Here is a 19,079-nt window from a genome sequence, read left to right as displayed (position 1 = left end):
CTTCCTGCACCATATTCTTGGCATTCCTAACTCGGTTATTTTACCTTATGTACTGAGCTGGGTCTTTATACCTTAGAATCTTGAGTTTGGATTGCTGCCATTAAATATTGGTTACATCTTTATTTTCAACCTCCTCCAAGTCTTATCGCTGCTTTACCTGCTGACCCGTATGTTTCTAAATGGTCCCAATTAATACAGGAAAAAATTAACTCTTTAGGTATCGATTTAGACTCCCTGGCTAACTCCAATGAAACCTATATATTCCGAACAATTCAAAGGAGAATCCAGAACATTGATTTACAACTAATAAAAGTTGGAGCAGAGGGGACTTGTTCCCCCCATTTCCTGGGCCTTGCCTTCCCACAAAACTCTATGGCTCAGTACTTTTCAAGCTTAACAATATCTTCTCAACGCAGAGCATTTATGCTGGCCAGACTGAACATATTTCCTTCGGCTGTGGTTACAGACAGATACAAGGGTATTCCCTATGAGGAAAGACTCTGCAGAAGTCTCTGTAAAGAACCTGACTCTGTTTAGCATATCCTCTTAAACTGTTCACTGTTTGCTCAGCTACATTCACATTTGATTAGACCTCTTTTCCAACTCTCTGAGACTGCGACCAATAGAGGCACTGAATTCTTGCTAACAGACAAAAACACCAAAGTTACTGAGCAGGTGGCAGAGTTCCTGACAAATGTACTCAGGGGCCAAGAAAAAGTGGAAAGAAGAGGGAAGAGGATAGGGCGGGAAGAGTGAGTGAGAGAGATGGGGTGTATCTATGGTTCCTCTTTGAATGGTCAGGCTTTTTACTATAACCGTTTTAATTACTGTAATATTTGAGATTACTGTTCCAAACTTTTATCATTTGTCCTATTATTATTACTACACCTAATGTTACAAATTGTTGTACTTTGATTGTTTCTCCTTTTGTTGGCATATAGGCTGATTTATACTGCTATTTTTAAAAAAAAAGTTATGCCAATAAAGGTTTTTGGAATTTGGAATCTGGAAAAGACATGCCCCCTAAAATCAGGTGATAAGTTAATAAAAGAAATGAGAAAATGTAAATTATTTTGAAGCATCTCCTGCTTGTTTCAAAAAGTTGGGACATGAGCTCTTTCTGCGTATCGATTCCTTTTCAGGTCCTCTAATGGTCTATCAAATTCCAATTTAAAATAGTAGGATCCAGGGGGTTTTTTCTGCCAGAGCCCACAGAAGCAGAGCTCCACCAGGGCTGGCCAGATCTATGGCTGGCCTGACCCACCATGCAGCAGCCATGTGCTCCCAGGCCAGGCAGTGTGACCTAATATGCAAATGAACTCCTGCTGGGCTTTAAAAAACAACAACCCACTGGTAGGATCCATTTCTCTTGTTTTTCACATCTTCCTCTTCTCTTTCCATTGCATCAGCTGAAGGCTCATTCTCCACATATACCTTCTGTGAACACTCTTTCTGACTTCTGTCAATTATGTACCAGGTTCACTTGTAATACTTGTCTTTCTCTCACCGCTAGACCTTCTCACACATTTCATAAGCATGAAAATGCCATAGGAAAAGGGAACACTTTGCTGTGAACAAATAATTTCTACTGCCAGTTTTGAGATGAACCAACTAAAAGGTAAGAGGAATTTCAATCCTTGAAGCATTACGTTTGGCCTAAACATTTGGATTTTAACACACATTTCTGGATGTAGCTTAATAAAGGGTATAGACCAAATATTTACTGTATTGTAAAATTAGTACAGTTGTTCCTCTGCCTTTGTTTTCCCACATCTTACAAATCAACATACCATGTTAAAGCCTTGTTCATTCAATATACAGCTTTTCACTTTTTCAGTAGATTACCTATTGTCTCTCATGATTGAAACAAATCCCACTTTGTCATGCACCAGTGCTGTACTAGAGCAGACATCATGCAGTAAAACACAAAATGTGGGGGTGTAAAGGTGTAATTCTCTACGTCTCTGGTACTGTTTTATTGCAAACATTAGAGAATGTTCAAAATAAGGAGAGAAATTATGTTGCATAACATCTAACTGGCTCCATGGATACACAGTTGACTGGTGCAGAGTAGCAGCCAATGTGGTGTAGTGATTACGAGTGTTGGACAGTATCTGGGACACCCAGGTTCAGATCCCCACTTGTACCATGAAAGCTCACTGGATGACCTTGGGCCAGTCACATTCTTTCAGACTACCCTACCTCACAGGGTTGTACTGAGAATAAAATGGAGGGGCAGAGAATGATGTAAGACATTTTGGGTTCTCATGGGGGAGAAAGGCAGGATACAAATGAATTAAAGTAGTGGTGGTGGAAAGTACAGTCAAGTTGCACCTGAGTTATGGTGACCTGTGTGGGTTTGCAAGGCAAGAGACATTCAGAGATGCTTTGCCTTGCCTGCTTCTGCATCACAACCCTGGACGTCCAAACACTATCTAGGGTCAACCCTGGCTAGCTTACAAGATCTGATGAGATCAGGCTAGCCTGGGCCATCTAGGTCAGGACAAATTAAATTCAATAACTAAATATTCGGTAAACCTTTGCACATGGCAGAGTGTGATACTACCGCCTTTGCATCCAGATCCTAAAGACAGTTAGAAATAAACCCTGCGTGCTAAGGATCATTATTCTACTTCTTAGAAATCTAAATTAAAGAGTTCTTTTGGAGCCTCTTTGCACAGCCATACGATTAGAGAACAGGATCTGGCACCAACTTTGAACCATCAGATGTTTTACCCCTTAAAGCCGCATGAAGACATTTCACTGATAAAACTATCACATGGAATAGTTGCAGTCCAATGGTTTAAATGCTTCTTAGGTCTATGCATTTGTGTTTAGTCAAGCAAGCAGCTAATATAGCTGGACAAGGCTAGAAAAGCCATAGAAGTCTTCAAAAATGTGACATGGGATTAATGAGTAGAGTACAGCTATACCTAATTAAAGTTATATTTATTGTATTCTATGAAACTCTGACTGGAACAATAGAGTTCCCATTAAAATAGAGTCCAATTGGAAGGCTGGCTCAGGACCCTAACAATGCCATTCTAAGCAGAGTTACATCACTGAGGAGTGAGGACTTAGGATAAAACTCTGCATAAAATTACACTGTAAATATACATGTTCAGTTAGGGTTGCAGGGGATCCCCTGGTTTGGAGGCCCTCCCCCCTGCTTCAGGGTTATAAAAAACTGGGGGGGGAGAATATTTACTGAGCACTCTATTATACTCAGTGGAGACTGGGCCCCATAAGGTATTATGGAGAATTGATCTGTGGGTATCTGGGCTCTGGGCAGGGGGGGCTGTTTTTTGAGGTAGAGATACCACATTTTCTGCATAGCATCTGGTGCCTCTCCAAACCCCACCCCCCAAATTTCAAAAAGATTGGACCAGGGGGTCCAAATCTACGAGCCCCAAAAGAAGGCACCCCATCCTTCATTATTTCCACTGGAGGGAAGGAATTTAAAAGGCATGTGGTCCCTTTAAATTGAACCCTTGAGTTCAATGATGCTTGTCACAAATTTGCTCCTGGCTCCATCCCCAAAGTCTTCTGGCTCCACCCCCAAAGTCCCAAGATATTTCCTGAATAGGATCTGGCAATCCTATTTGTTCTGGCAGTACTTCGCGAGAAGTTTAAAAGTTACTTCTAAAATGAAGCAAGTATCAATGCACTTTGAAAGATATTAATTTATGTACATACGTGCCGTCAAGTTACAATTGACTTACAGCAACCCCAACAAGGGGCTTTCAAGGCAAGTGACAAGTAGAGGTGATTTGCCATTGCCTTCCTCTGCAGAGTCCTGCTTGATCCATTCAAATACCAGCTCTGCTTAGCTTCTGAGATCTGGGGAGATCAGAATATACCATGCCACCTTCCCTCCCAGATACTTTAATCAATTACAGATCAGAGGCTTAGGTAATTAAGGGTGATTAAGGGTGATTAACATGTGGAATTCACTGCCACAGGAAGTGGTGGCGTCCACAAGCATAGCCACCTTCAAGAAGGGGTTAGATAAAAATATGGAGCAGAGGTCCATCAGTGGCTATTAGCCACAGTGTGTGTGTGTGTGTGTGTATATATATATATATATATATATATTTGGCCGCTGTGTGACACAGAATGTTGGACTGGATGGGCCATTGGCCTGATCTAACATGGCTTCTCTTATGTTCTTATGTAATTAAAGCTGAAATTCTAACTTAATTAGCAGGCCACTTAGCTCAATAAGTATGTTTCTTGTAATGAAAATGTGCAGCAGCAGCACAATCTGCAAAATAGTTTTGTATATGAAACCTAATTCAATACTGTGTGAATAAGTTTAATGGATCTTACTCCCAAATAAGCATACAAAGAACTACCTCCTTAGAAGCACTGACTTGGAAATACGACTAATGGGCATAAACACAAGTTATTTTATCTGAAAATTATGTTGTTATTCACCCTGAGCCCATTTTGGGGGAGGACGGGTTATAAATCAAAAGTAATAAAATAAATATGCGATTCAAAATCAGAGTACTGATTAAGAGACAAATCCCTCAAACAAGATATATTTCTATTTACCCCACCTTGGGTGAGAACAGTCTTTAAACATTAAAAATTAAATTCCCATGAAGTTATTTATGCACAGCATTTTGAAATAATAATGTTGTCTTATAGACTTTTCCCGCTCTCAAATTCATGAAATAATCTAGATTTCCCTTTTAATTTTTAGAAATTGAAACAGTGTTTGCATCTCTGACCTGAGTAGCCCAGGCAAGTCCGATCTCATAAGATCTCAGAAGCTAAGCAGGGTCAAGACCTTAAAATACCAGGAGGCAGGGGCAGGCTTCATTCAGTCACCTCCCTAAATATCTTCCAGGTTCCCAGTATGGGTCAATCACCAGAGGTCGCCATGACTTCCAGGTGCACACACTCATACACACACACACACACAACATAAATATATAAAAAGTACCAAAAGAAAGAAAGAAAACTGCATCATAGCTGCTGTACCTTTATACAATAGTAGGGGCTGCTCTAGAGTTGAGCTATATCAACGAACACAGAAGGTGAACTTTTATATCAGTCCATACTTACTTTAGCACTTTAGTAAAGGAAGAGGCAGAACTGAGTGAGACACAGATTGACATAAAGCAATTCATTACTGATCTTGTGCACTGGAAAAGCCAAAGCAATTCTCCTTCCAACTCAATGGCAAGGAATTAATTTATGTTAATATGCCAGATGTTCAAGCTCAGTTCAGAAAAAGAAGAGGCACTAGAGATCATATTGCAAATTTACATGAGTTACTGGAGCATATGAGAGAATTTCAGAAGAAAATCAGTTTGTGTTTCATAGATTACAGCAAAGCTTTTGACTGTGTGGGTCATGGAACACTATGGTTTTTAAAAGAAATGGGCATGCTACAACATCTGATAATTTTTATGTGTAATCTGTACTCTGGACAAGGGGCTGTTACTCCATATAATGCCAGAATATGGAGAAACAGAATGGCTTCCAATTGGCAAAGGGGTCAGAGAAGGTTTTTTTATTACATATCCCTATCTCTTCAATCTACATGTGGGACATATCATAAGAAAAACTGGATTAGTGTAATGTACTGAAGTCGGAGACGTTCAGATGGCAACATGCTTTATCAGTGAGTACATCACAAAGACAACATGGTGGGGCCTGGTTCCCTGTTATATACATTTCCCAGAACAACCTTCTTCCTAATCAGGTCCAATCCTGGCCAGTTAAACTTCCCGCCGCTGATCATCATAGGCCAGCTGCATTCGTCCCTTCCAGGCACCGCCCACAGGTGCATTGTGCTGTACTTTCTGGGATGAATGCCAGACACAACACTCCTCCCCCCCTACTTCAAGATACATAGTCTTTCAAACGAGCAGGTGGCTGCTGCTTTCTGAGCAACCGCCGAGGTTCGATCTGGGGAGCTAGGGCTGCTGCCTGGGGTTCTGTAACCGCTGGTTTCTCACTTTGGGCTGCAGTCGGCAGAGCGTTGTCTCGAGCCTGCAAAGGTATCTCCCCCGCCTTGTACTGCTCCTCTGCCAGCAAACCCAGCAAGCTCGACAGGGTTGCTTCTTGCAGCGGCCCCGTGCTCTCCCTGTTCCCCACTCCCTCTAGCCCTGCCGGTTCCTTCAGCAGGGTGTGGCAGCAGAATTGGTCTGTGTCTGCGGAGGAGCTGCCCTCCTTCCAACAAGACCTCGTATGAGCGGGACCCAGTGAGCCGCAGCACCCAAGCTGGTATCCAGCCTGCTCGCAAAGTTCTTGGCATAGACTGGATACCCTGGAAAGAACCCCCTAGTGGCCTCCCTGGTCTCGGGAGAGATGCAGCGGTCCGGGGCCCTATTGAGCCGGGTGGTTAACCGCCTGCCCATGAGTAACTCATCAGGGCTTACGCCCGTAGCCAGGTTGGAGTTTATCCCGTTCCCAAAAAGGAAGGTGGACAGTCAGTGGTCCCAATCCCCTTGGACTATGCGACCCAGAGCCTCCTTGGTTGTGCGAACCATGCGCTCCGCTTGGCCATTAGTAGCTGGGTGAAAGGAAGCAGACCGTATGTGGTGGATGAGGTACCTATTCAGGAATTCTTGGAACTTCTGGAAGGTAAATGCGGTGCCGTTGTCCGTCACTACAGTGTCCAGGATTCTGTAAGGCTCTGACTGTGGTTGCGGTGAAGGTGGAAGCAACTGGGATGACCTCGAGTCACTTCATGTAAGCATCCACCAAGATAAAGAATATTTGCCCCTGGTATGGCCCCGCAAAGTCTAAGTGTAGCCAGGACCACAGCACCCGATTGGATTCTCAGCAGTGAACGGGGGCACCGGGCAGATTTGGCCAGGACTCTTGGCAGGGCAGGCACCTCCTAACCCACCCCTCTATCTCTTCATCCATTCCCAGCCACCATACATAGCTCCGTACCAGAGCTTTCATAAGCACTATCCCTGGGTGCGTCTCGTGCAAGGCTTCGAGCACTTGCTTCTGGAGTGGGGGAGGGACCACCACCCTGCTGCCCCAAAGAATACACCCTTTGTGTAAGAAGAGTTCTTCCTGGTGGGAAACAAACGGTCTGAATTCAGTGTCCAATTTGCCTGTGGGCCAACCCCTTCCCACCCAGTCCAAAATGTGTGCAAGGATGTGGTCTCTGCCCGTGAACCTTGCTACCTCTGCTGCATGGAGGGGCTGCTCTGGTAGAGACTCCAGGAGCATCACGTGGTGGGCCAGGGCCGGATCTGGGTCCATCTCCAGTAGAGGAAGGCGGCTGAGGGTGTCTGCATGGCCCATTGCCTTGCCAGGGCAGTAGACGAGCTTGTAGGTGTATGAGTTGAGGAACGCATTCCATTGCAGGACCCTCTGTGACAGGATCTGCAGTGTCTGGCGGTCTGGGGCGAATAGGCCAAGCAATGGCTTGTGGTCTGTGGCAATCGTGAAGCGCCTACCATACAGGTAGTTGTTGAATTTGTATATGCCAGCCACGATTGCCAATGCCTCCTTATCTATTTGGGCGTAGTTGCACTCAGAATGGGTCAAAGTGCGAGAGTAATAAGCCATGGGGACCTCTCTCCCGTCCGGGAGTTGGTGGCCCAGGGTGGCACCCACTATGTAAGGGAAAGCATCACATGCTAAAATCACAGGGAGGGACTTGTCAAAATGGTGGCGTACCTAATTTGAAACCAAGATGTCCTTGACCACCTGGAAGGCTGCGGCCTGCTTTTTCCCGTAGACCCATGGGGCGCCCTTATCTAGGCGTCTGTGTAGGGGTTCAGCCAGGGCTGCTTTGTGGGACAAAACGAGTGGTAAAGGACTTCGGGGCTCCATCGTCTTGAAGAAGAAGATATTGGATTTATATCCTGCCCTCCACTCCGAAGAGTCTCAGAGCGGCTCACAATCTCCTTTACCTTTCTCCCCCACAACAGACACCCTGTGAGGTGGGTGGGGCTGAGAGGACTCTCACAGCAGCTGCCCTTTTAAGGACAACCTCTGCCAGAGCTATGGCTGACCCAAGGCCATTCCAGCAGGTACAAGTGGAGGAGTGGGGAATCAAACCCGGTTCTCCCAGATAAGAGTCCACACACTTAACCACTACACCAAACTGGCTCTCAAGGTGTCCACAGATTGTCCTCCTGCAGCACCTCTGAGTCTGGCTGTTGGAGGGGTGTCACAGAAATGATGCCCCCATAGAAAAGCCCTGAAGGGGCTTTTCCTTTGGCATGGGACTTTTATGGGGAGAGCGGGGTTCAGTGGCGGCTGCCCCTGTGCTTCCTGTATGTCCTGAGGCTACGCAGTCATGAAAAGCTGGCGCACCAGCAGAAAAAGAAGAATGCCCGACCGCTTTCTTGCTTTCATTTTCTCCAGTACGCCTTTGATGTAGCGTCTTTCTACTCCTAATGTGACGATTCTACTTGATAAGAAGGTGTTTTTCTAATTTTGCTACCTAATGGGTCACTTTACATAACAACAAGAGACTAGCTCAAAAAAAGAGAAATGAGGCCTCAGAAAGTTACGAGCAGTTTTAACTATTTAAATTGGATTGAATACAACTACTAAAATCGACCCGGATTATAATTGGACATATACTAAAGAGATTATTATTATCAAAGATTTCAGGTTTTCACGGCTGGTAACATCATTAGGGTTTGTAGAATCTTTCCGGCTCAAGTGCCGTGTTCTACTGCCGTTTCTCCAGTAGAACACGGCACTTGAGCCCGAAAGATTCTACAAACCCTAATGAGATTATTATTAGGTTGCAATATGATCTGAACATAAAGGAGATATATTCTAGAGTAAGCTGTCTCTATCGCCTGACTGTATTTGAAAGAATGACATTTAAAATCTCAGCTGGAGCTGTCGTGGAATGTGGATTAGCAGGAGCTTGAAGCTACTTTACAATTTGAACTAAGAGACTGAGTTTGCTGTCAGAGAAAAATGGCACTGCCTTGCAAAATGTCTTATAAAAAAGATATCTTTTTAAATATCATATCTCTGAAACAGGATCTTGGCTCATTTATGCAGCTTATTAAAACCAAATGAGTTGTTTTATGCTGAAAGCTAACGAAATTGCAAACCTACAGAAGTTGAGTGCTAAAGAGTGTCTGCTGACGTCTGTGGAATCGGAATGGGAAAGTGATATGCTCCGAAACAAACAAAGGAAAATCAAAATGGTCTCCTATGTCGCAGTATTAAAACAAGACCGGAAATTAAGATCCAGTGAAGTCATGCTGAGAGGGAAAAATGGTGTTGAATTCTTCCTCCCACTGTTGAGGTGGCAGGCCACATTGAGAAGAGAAAGGGTACACTCCAATCAACAAATTAAGATGTGGAAAGCTTTCTGGAAGAAGGATCTTGATTTTTTTTTTTTCATTTTTGTGAATGGTTGGATATGGAACTCTGATTAAGAAGTGGTATGTGATTTTAAAAGGCAAACTGTGATTAAATGTGCTGTCTCTGATGTAATATGGATGCAGAAATTAAAGTAACTTAAAAACTTTTAATCTTTGGGAAGAAGGATTCCTGAATTTTGGTTGTTTTTTTTGTGGGTAAACAAACATGCAACTATTAATAATGAACAGATATCCGATTTTAAAAGAATAAGGGAGATTCTGAAGAAGTAAGAGAGTTGGTAAAATTGTAATTAAATATATAGTCAATTTGGATTAATGCTAAAGAGTGCAGATAACATATTTCTTTATATAGTAGATGTATCTACAGTATGCTTATTTAGTGAAATTGCTCATACTGATGTAAGAGCTGGATTAACGGTTGAAAAGGCAGATAGCATAATTGTTTTGTAACTTGGTAGATTTGTTTCTAACACGCTCCTTTGGAGAAACTGTTTAGACTGAGATAGACAAACTATTAAGTTGTATCTTATGTAATTTGTTAAGGATAAAGATATGATTTTTATGTGCTTCTTTTAATAAGGATTTTGTTAAACCAACAATCTAATTTGTGCCTAGGGTTAAGTTAAATTAGACAAAATTGGCGTTGAGATAGTTTTGAAAAAAAAAAATTTAACTTATTTGTGTTTAAGAAGAATTGTTTAGATTCATATTGCTACTACTACTTTATTTAAAAAAATTTGGTAATGAAAGAAAGGAAGGTAAAATATATGGATATCTTTATACTTGCAGGTAGAATGATTTGAGTATTATATTGGGAGGTAGAATAATTGATATATTTGTACTGCTTTCTGTTTCTGTTTTCCCCATTCTGTCAATGCCCCTTTCCCCCTTTTTTATGTATTCTCTGCATTGCTTTTCTCTTTTGTAGTTTAAATCAATAAAAAATTATAAATGTAAAAGAATGAGTGGTAAAAGTTCAAGAGCCCCAAAAAACTTTGTAGCTCCGCCTTGCACGTGGGAGCCAGGGCCTGTACTATCGCCCTGGTCTTGTCGGCCATTGGGTGAATTCCTGCGGCGTCCACCGCAAACCCCAGGAATTCCACCCTTGGCACCCCAAGCGAGCACTTCTCCCGCTTCACCTTGAGACCCGCATTCTGGAAACAGCAGAGCACCTCTCAAAAGCAGCGGCAAAACTCATCAGCATCAGGTGCTCTTGAAAAAGAGTTAATTGTGCATTTGTAGTCTGCACAGATGCAGACATCTCCATTCGGCTTGACTGGGGTGACTATGGGGGTTTCCCAAGTGGAGTGGGAGAAGGGCTCTAGCACATACTGGGCCACAAGATGGTCCAGTTCGGCTTCAATTTTTGGCTTAAGTGCAAATGGAACCCACCAAGCCTTCAGTCTTAAGGATCTAACCATGGGGTCCAGCTGCAATGCGATAGGTGGCCCCTTGTACCTTTCCAAAGCCCCATTGAATACTTCCGGGAACTCACGACACACTTGGTCGAAATTGTGGGCCTGTATGTGGTCCGCCCCTACAATTTTGATGCCCAGGGGCTTAAACCAAGCCAATTCCAATAGGGTGGTGAGTCAGTGCTTCACCACAAGTATGTCCAGGGCCGCTTTAAAATTTTTGAACTCCACCCTAACTCTGGCCCACCCCATGATCTGCACTGGATTCTTTTGAAAGTCCTGCAATATGAACATGGGCTGCAGGGTCGGCTATTTGTGGGGGCAGAGTTTACTGAGGGTCTCCTCCAAAATAATAGAGATGGAGGATCCCATGTCCAATTCCATCAGGCAGGGATCCCCCTCGATCAAGACCTGCACTTTGACCTTGTCGGGGGTGTTCGGGGCAAGTTCATTACCTGGATGCTGTTTGTGGCCGTCGTGTGTGCGTCTGTCATGTTGTGATGTGCGGACTGAGGTCTCCGTTGGTTCTGACCCTGCAAGCTCAGGCAATGTGTCCCACTTTTCCGGAGCTTCTGCAGTCCACATTACGGTAGGGGCAGTCTTGGTGCTTGTGTGGGTCCCCACAGCTGGCGCACTTGGTGCTTGCTTCTCCGCTGCCCATGGTTGGTTTGGTGTTTTCAACCCACTGTGTGGCTAGCGGCAAAGCTGGTGTGCCCCTTCCTCATTGGAACTGTCCGACATCGAGGCAGTGGTGGCCTGGTGCACAGAAGGGCTGGTGTGCGTCTGTTCGAAGGCAGTTGCCTGTCGGAGCGCTTTCGGGAGGTTGTTGCCTTTGTCCTCGTATGCTAGCAACTTTCGGCGCATTTTCTCCTCCCAGACACCAACCGCAAATCAATCCAGCAGGATCTCTTCCAGGTCCCCCGTGAAATCGCATCTTAGGGCTAATCCACGGAGCTCTGCAAGATACTCAGTGGTGGACTAAGCTTGTCTCTGCTGTCTCATGTAGAACGCGTGCCTGTGTGTGAGACGGGACGGCTATGGTGCCATATGGTTCGTCATTGCCTTGACCAGTTGGTCGTAGGTGGCCCTTGCGAGGGTGGTCGGCACAATGAGTCGCTTCATCAACTGGATGATCTCCACCCCGCACGAGCTCAGGAGAAGCGCCTTCTTCTCGGCCGCTGCCTCCATTTTGTGCACTTCTATATAGTAGTTGATTTGGTCCACCCACAATTTCCATAAGTCGGGCCGGATGATGTCGAATGCTGGTAGGGTTTGTCGGGGAGCAGTAGCCATGGCCTCGGCCGCGGATGCACTAGAGCTCGGAGCACTGTAGGCTGCTCTCTGCTTACCAGAATCCCATCCTCGTTGCCAGTGTAATGTACTGAAGCTGGAGATGTTCAGATGGGAACATGTTTTATTAGCGAGTACATCACAAAGACAACATGGTGGGGCCGGGTCCCCTGTTATATACATTTCCCAGAACAACCTTCTTCCTAGTCAGGTCCAATCCTGGCCAGTTAAACTTTCCGTTGTTGATTATCATAGGCGGGCTGCATTCGTCCCTTCCAGGCACCGCCCACAGGTGCGCTGTGCTGTACTTTCCGGGATGAACGCCAGACACAACAATTAGATTTAGATGAATGTGGAGTGGAAATTGGTAGAAGGAACCTTAACAGTTTGAGATGGGCAAATACCACATTACTGCCAGAAAACAGTGGAGACTTGAAATGAATCCTAATGAAGATTAAAGTGGAAAGTGCCAAAGTAGGATAACATCAACATCAAGAAGACAAAAGTAATAACTACTGGGAAATCACACTACTTTGTGAAGGAATTTAAATTGTTCAAGATTTTTTATTCCTTGGCTCCATCATCAATCAAAAGAGAGATTGTAACAAAGAAAGAAAATTGAGATTGGGAAGAGCAGCCATCAAGGAGCTACAGAAGATCCTTAAGTGTAAGGATGTGTCACTGGCAGCCAAGATCAAGATAGCTGATGCTATAATGTTCTGTATATTATGTATGGGAGTAAAAGTTGGACAATGAAGAAAGACAGCAAAAGAAAGTTGATTAATTTGAAAGCGGTGATGAAGGAGAATTTTACAGATACTGTGGACTACTAAAAAGACATAAGTGGGTTCTAGATCAAATCAAGCCTGAATTCTTCCTAGAAGCTAAAATTACAAAACTGAGGTTATCGTACTTTGATCATATTATGAAAAGACAAGAGTCACTGGCAATACTAGAAATGCTGAAGGCAGCAACTGGATTGACTAAGTTAAGAAACCATGGCCCTCAGGCTGCTAATAATAGGACGTTTTGGAGGACACTAATTCATAAGGTCACCATAGGTTGGGAATGACTTGATGGCACTTAAAGCAAATATAACAAGTTAATAGTTGACAGTTAACATATGTCCACTAGGAGCGCATGAACAAACTCACACTAGGAAATTATTTCTCTCTACTTTACCATTGATATAACTGCAAATGATACTTAGTTTGCATTTATCAATCTCCCCCACAATACTTACAACCTCTCCTCACAACTGATTTCCCAGTCTGCCAGTACTGAACCAGATCCCTTAACAATAACAGCGATCTTAGTTAAGCTTTTCATCAGCAATCAATTGCCTCTCCTACCAACTTCTCCTTGCAATTTGCTGTTGCACACATCTTCTTTGAAGAGTCTGATTAGCAGAATAACAAACTCCCATTGAAACCCAAGTATCACAGACATACAGCACTGAAACAGGCAAAGTAATAGCAAAGAATTCTGGAGGGGCAACCGTATTAGTCTGCTGCAGCCAAAATAACAAAACTTCATTCAACCGATGAAGTGGGTTCTGGCTCAGGAAAGCTTGTGCAATAATAAATGTGTCAAGCTTTAAGGCAGCATAAGAATTTTTGTTATTTTATTGAAAAGAAAATTGCTTGGAAAACAGATACAATCAAATCTTTGAGTGACACAGATCAAAACATGCATTCCCACTTAAACCAGCAAATCCGAGTTATTCTGCTCTTAACCCTGGGAAGGGGGCAAAAATTCCCAACACAAAGAAAAGAGTTGAAGGGTGTATCTTCACAAAGTCTTGGTAAACAGACTAACTCTCAAGGTTTTCAAAGCACATTTCCCATGTACTCAATCCACAGTTCTCACCATTATGTATTTGCATTAAGGGGTTCCACATAGGATCTCTCTAAAACCCCTCATTGCTTTTGGTAGGGAAGATCTCCTTGCAGCATTTACAGTGTAGAAATAACTGCAAAATACCAGACCCAGTTTCAATGTGAAGCAAAGCACTTTACTGTGTAACTGCATGATCTTTCATTTAAGATATATTCCAACCAGCACGAAGAAGAAGAAGAAGAAGAAGAAGAAGAAGAAGAAGAAGAAGAAGAAGAAGAAGAAGAAGAAGAAGAAGAAGAAGAAGAAGAAGAAGAAGAAGAAGAAGAAGAAGAAGATGATGATGATGATGATGATGATGATATTGGATTTATATCCCGCCCTCCACTCCGAAGAGTCTCAGAGCGGCTCACAATCTCCTTTACCTTCCTCCCCCACAACAGACACCCTGTGAGGTGGGTGGGGCTGAGAGGGCTCTCACAGCAGCTGCCCTTTCAAGGACAACCTCTGCCAGAGCTATGGCTGACCCAAGGCCATGCTAGCAGGTGCAAGTGGAGGAGTGGGGAATCAAACCTGGTTCTCCCAGATAAGAGTCCTCACACTTAACCACTACACCAAAGCAATTATGCATGTCTGGCCTGCATGTCAGAGGCCCATAGCCCTTGCAGATACTGCACTGGCATTCTAACTAAGTACATGCAAGTACTTTGCATGGGTTGCAGCACACATTAAACAAGATCACCAGCATCGCATTTAAATCAGTCCTCAGTGATGGCCTCTGGCCCTGAACTCCTCCAAACCACTTTTAATATCTATCATAGAACAGGTACAAAACACCTTTGGGAAATCTGTCATTGCCTGAAATGAATGCAAATTTGATAAAATAAAATAAATAAAGCTCAGTCAATATGCAATCACTTAAAACGAGCAGCACTGCCCAGTGATAGCTAAACAAAGGAAGAAGTAACAGTTAAGAATTTGCTCTTGCTTGTTGGCAATAATGACTTTTGCTCCTTGGAGTTTCATCTACCCAAAGCAGCACAGCCTTAGGGTGACATGGCATTTGCCAGGCACATGTAAACTTCCTTGCAATCCAAATCCACCTTGGTCCTGCTAGGCTTATGCCCTTCATGACACTTTAATCCATCTCATTTGCTTGATTCACCCCAGCTATAAACAAGCTTTAGAAATGAAAGCTTAAAAGACTACCTGTGATACATTAAGTTAATCATGAAGATGCCCCCTACATCAGCGAAAAGCCATTTAAAAATGTATTATGACCTTTCTTGTCTTCTGGTTCAGAGGAAAAAAACCTGCAGCTTTACGCACTTCAGTTTCTACTGTGGGGTCTTATCTAGAGTTCATCTGAAATCAGCAATGCATTCCTCCATTCATTCAAATGAATTTGGATCACCTCAAATCCCAGGGTGTACACTTTGACATTGTCAGATTCTGAGTAGAACCAAGTAAATATTATGTATATTTACTGCTTCACTGAGCCTGTAATATTAAGAACATTTTCCTAGGACTAAACCACACTGATTAAGTAGTCCTAAGTCCCCAAACCTTGAATCATCTAAAGCAGCTTCCAGAACTCATTTTTATTGAGCAAAATGCCAAAGGTTGCAATCCACAAGTGTATTTGCCCTTAAATCAACTTAACCCTACTGAAGTTGCATGACTAAATTAAATAAACATAACCATAATGATTTAACTGTTTAATCAAAGCTATCTCCATGGAAGGACCTACATGAGAATCAAGAAATTTGCTGGCTAAATATGTTTAACAAGCACCCTGCAATGAAAATGACAATTACATGTATACATAGATATCTATAGAACACTGAAAAATTCAGCCACTAAAAGCTAAGAGCTTTCAAAGACAACTTCAAGTGCACAAATGAAGAGCCAACTAGAAGACACCAGAAAGTGATAAGGCAGCTCTTCAGACAACCTGAGCCCATCTGGCTCCAGGCACACTTCAACTGAAACTAAAAACTGGAAAGATCTTCAAGAGCCATGTGAGAGGTTCCCAGACAGGCCCTGTTCCAAGGTTTTTTCCAATGAATAAAGTGGGAAGGGATTGAATAACCTAATCGCCATTTTCCAAACAGGCATATGCCACACTGGTTTCACTATAGATAACTCCCAGACAGATATTTCTTTCTCTGAAAACAGTACTCAATTCATCTATAGCGTTGGGGCTAAAGGAGACATAAAATACCATGACTAAAATCCTTAATCTAAGCAACATTTGCTGCTGAATCTTTCAGGTATTTTGTCTTCAGAAAAATGTCCATCTTATCTACCATCAATTACTGCTCCCCTCCCCAAAGTTTACTAATTCTGCCATTCCCCCTTTCATATCCTTAAACCAACAAAGTTTAAGGATGCATGGGCTGGATCTAATGATATTTTAAAAGGAAAGGATTACTGTTTACTTCTTAGACCTTGATGAAAACAACATCTGAAAAAGAATGAGAAGTGAGGGCTCTTCTATCAAGATTTACATCCAGTCTAGAGGAACAGTCACACAAAGCTTGCACAATTGTTTCTTGTTTTCAAATGAGTGTCACATTCCAAAACTTTGGGCACCTCAGGACAAAGGCTACACTCTGTTTTCCCCATGTGTTTTCTAAATTCAGCTACTAAAGAAAAAAACTTTTAAGTCCTGTCCTCAGTGTTCATTATCATTGAGTTCAATGGAACTTGTGTAGGAGAAGTTTCAGTTGGTAGAATGGCAGACTCAACTTTGGGCTACAGATTCTTTTGAATGCATTAAACAATCCTCTCAAACAAGACTAGCATATTGGGGAGAAGAGTAACAACCCAGTCTACTCCTTGCTGTGATAATTTTCTACTTTTATAGGGAGATATGCATACAGAGGAAGCCTGCAGCCCATATTGATATAGTCTAGCTATCACCTCAGATCTCTACCAATTAATTTCCACCACACTTTGCTGTATACATAAATAATCTTTAAACACTTCACGAATGTGCATGTCATCCTCACTTCAGCAGCACATATACTAAATTTGGAATGATTCAGAGTATATATAAAATGAGCCGCTATCTCAAATAAGTGTGCCACAGGGGCATAAAGACTCATGTACTGTGGCTTAAGTCCCCCTGAACTCAGTGGCTTTTCCTTCCATGTAAACATGCACTGGATCAAGATGCTAGTCACTTCAGCAACTTGACAGCGCCATCAAAAATCAGAGAACAAGACGGAATGCAGGATAGTTTATCAGATTTCATTTGGTTGCCAGTCTTCTAGTAGGTCTTCCTAGCACTCAGAAACCACTCAGATTCCTGAACTGTGAATACAGTGATATGTTGCTGGACAGAGCTGCCTTTTATTTTATCTTGATTTAGAAGGAACAGCAAATTACAATCCCGCCCCCCTCCCCAGTTACTTAAATTTCCCTTGCTTTTGGCATCAGAAAATACTGAACAGTACCTAAGGCATAAAAGGCACTTTTAAAGGCTACTGATTTCCTATGAAGAAAGCAAAGTACATGCTTAACCTTTCATTTATGAGATGTGTCTGATAATGTGCTTCCATTTATGAGATATGTTTGATAATGTGTTGCTCATTGTTACAAATAACAATAGAATGAATTAAGGAGTCTTCTTTTACTTGATTTCCCTCCTTTTTTAATACTAAAGCAAATAGTAAACATTGTATATTCAGTATTTCATAACAAAACTAGAAGAGTTAAGAATGTCTTATGGGAATATTAATTTTCTTTCTAAATGAAAAAACAGTAAAAATAATTTGTCCAATAAACACAGAATACACTGGTTCATTTAATACATAGAGCAAAGTTTGGACTTTCACAGAAGTGTGAAACTTGCGCCTTGTACCACTTTAGACTGCAGTTGGAGGATCACATGACTGACCACTGTTCCAATACTGAAAATGCCTGAACTGAATGGGGCTTACTCCTGAGTAAATATGCTCAGGCTGTGACAGTCAGACAGTCAGAAAGGCTCTATCTAGCCTCCCAACATGCTATTTTTTCTTTCAAGAGAAAGTGTGTGTGTGCATGTGCACGTGTGTACACCAAGAAGCATTCAGTCATGTGAAATCCCTTCCTGCAGCCTGAAATGATACAATCTAAACACAGGTTTACCACCTCTGTGAGAGCAAGTCTATAAAGCGACAATCCTAAAAACGCTTTCCTCAGGAGATGTGTTGCCATTGAATAAAATAGGACAGTCTTCCAAACAGACCATTTAAAGATTGTTCCCTTAGTGTGTTAACATCAAAATTTCTCTCACAATATAGGTTGTAAACATCACAGCCTAATTTGAAGAATAATAAGGAAAAGAAGGAAAAGGAGGAGGAGGAGATTGGATTTATACCCCACCCTTCACTACTCGAAAGAGTCTCAGAGCAGTTTACAATCTCCTTTCCCTTCCCCTCCCCATAACAGACACCCTATGAGCAGTGTTCTCTCTTAAGCTGAGTTAGTGTAAACTAGCTCACGTTTTTTAGCCTCCAGCTCACAAATTTTTGTATTAGCTCCGGGAAGATGGCCCTGGAGCACAATAATTTATGCAACTCACAACTTTAATGCCAGTAGCTCACAAAGTAGAATTTTTTGCTCACAAGACTCCACAGTTTAACAGGAGTATTGCCTGTGAGGTAGGTGGAGCTGAGAGAGCTCTGACAGAAACTGCTCTTGAGAGGAACAACTTGTGACTGACTCAAGGTCACATCAGCAGGTACACCTGGAAGAGTGGGGAATCAAACCTGGTTCTCCCAGATAAGAGTCCACACACTAAACTACTACACCAAACTGGTTAGAATTTAGTACTTGGATTAAGATAGTGTGAGACATAATCCCCAAACTGTGGAGGAACAATTACCAGGAAAGCAATGGAATCAGTTAAATTCCAATGCTTAACTTTCAAGCAGATTTAAAACTGCATCCTAAATCCAAGTACTTTGGTTTAACTAAATTGTGGGCAGATTTTGTTACAATTTATCAACCCAACGAGGAATCCCAAATCCTGAATATCTCTTAATCTAGACAATGCACTAGTGTGAATTATTGAAAAAGCACTATTGTGCATTATGCACTACAAACAGTATAAGTACTATATATGCAATCTGCACTATATACACTGTACAATTATAACAACATATTATGTTACATGGTAAGAATAACCCAGTGAACAACACTGCATAGTACG

The sequence above is a fragment of the Heteronotia binoei genome, chromosome 2, assembly GCF_032191835.1.
Source record: "Heteronotia binoei isolate CCM8104 ecotype False Entrance Well chromosome 2, APGP_CSIRO_Hbin_v1, whole genome shotgun sequence".
In the NCBI taxonomy this organism is placed as follows: domain Eukaryota; kingdom Metazoa; phylum Chordata; class Lepidosauria; order Squamata; family Gekkonidae; genus Heteronotia; species Heteronotia binoei.
This window is presented reverse-complemented; position numbering follows the sequence as displayed.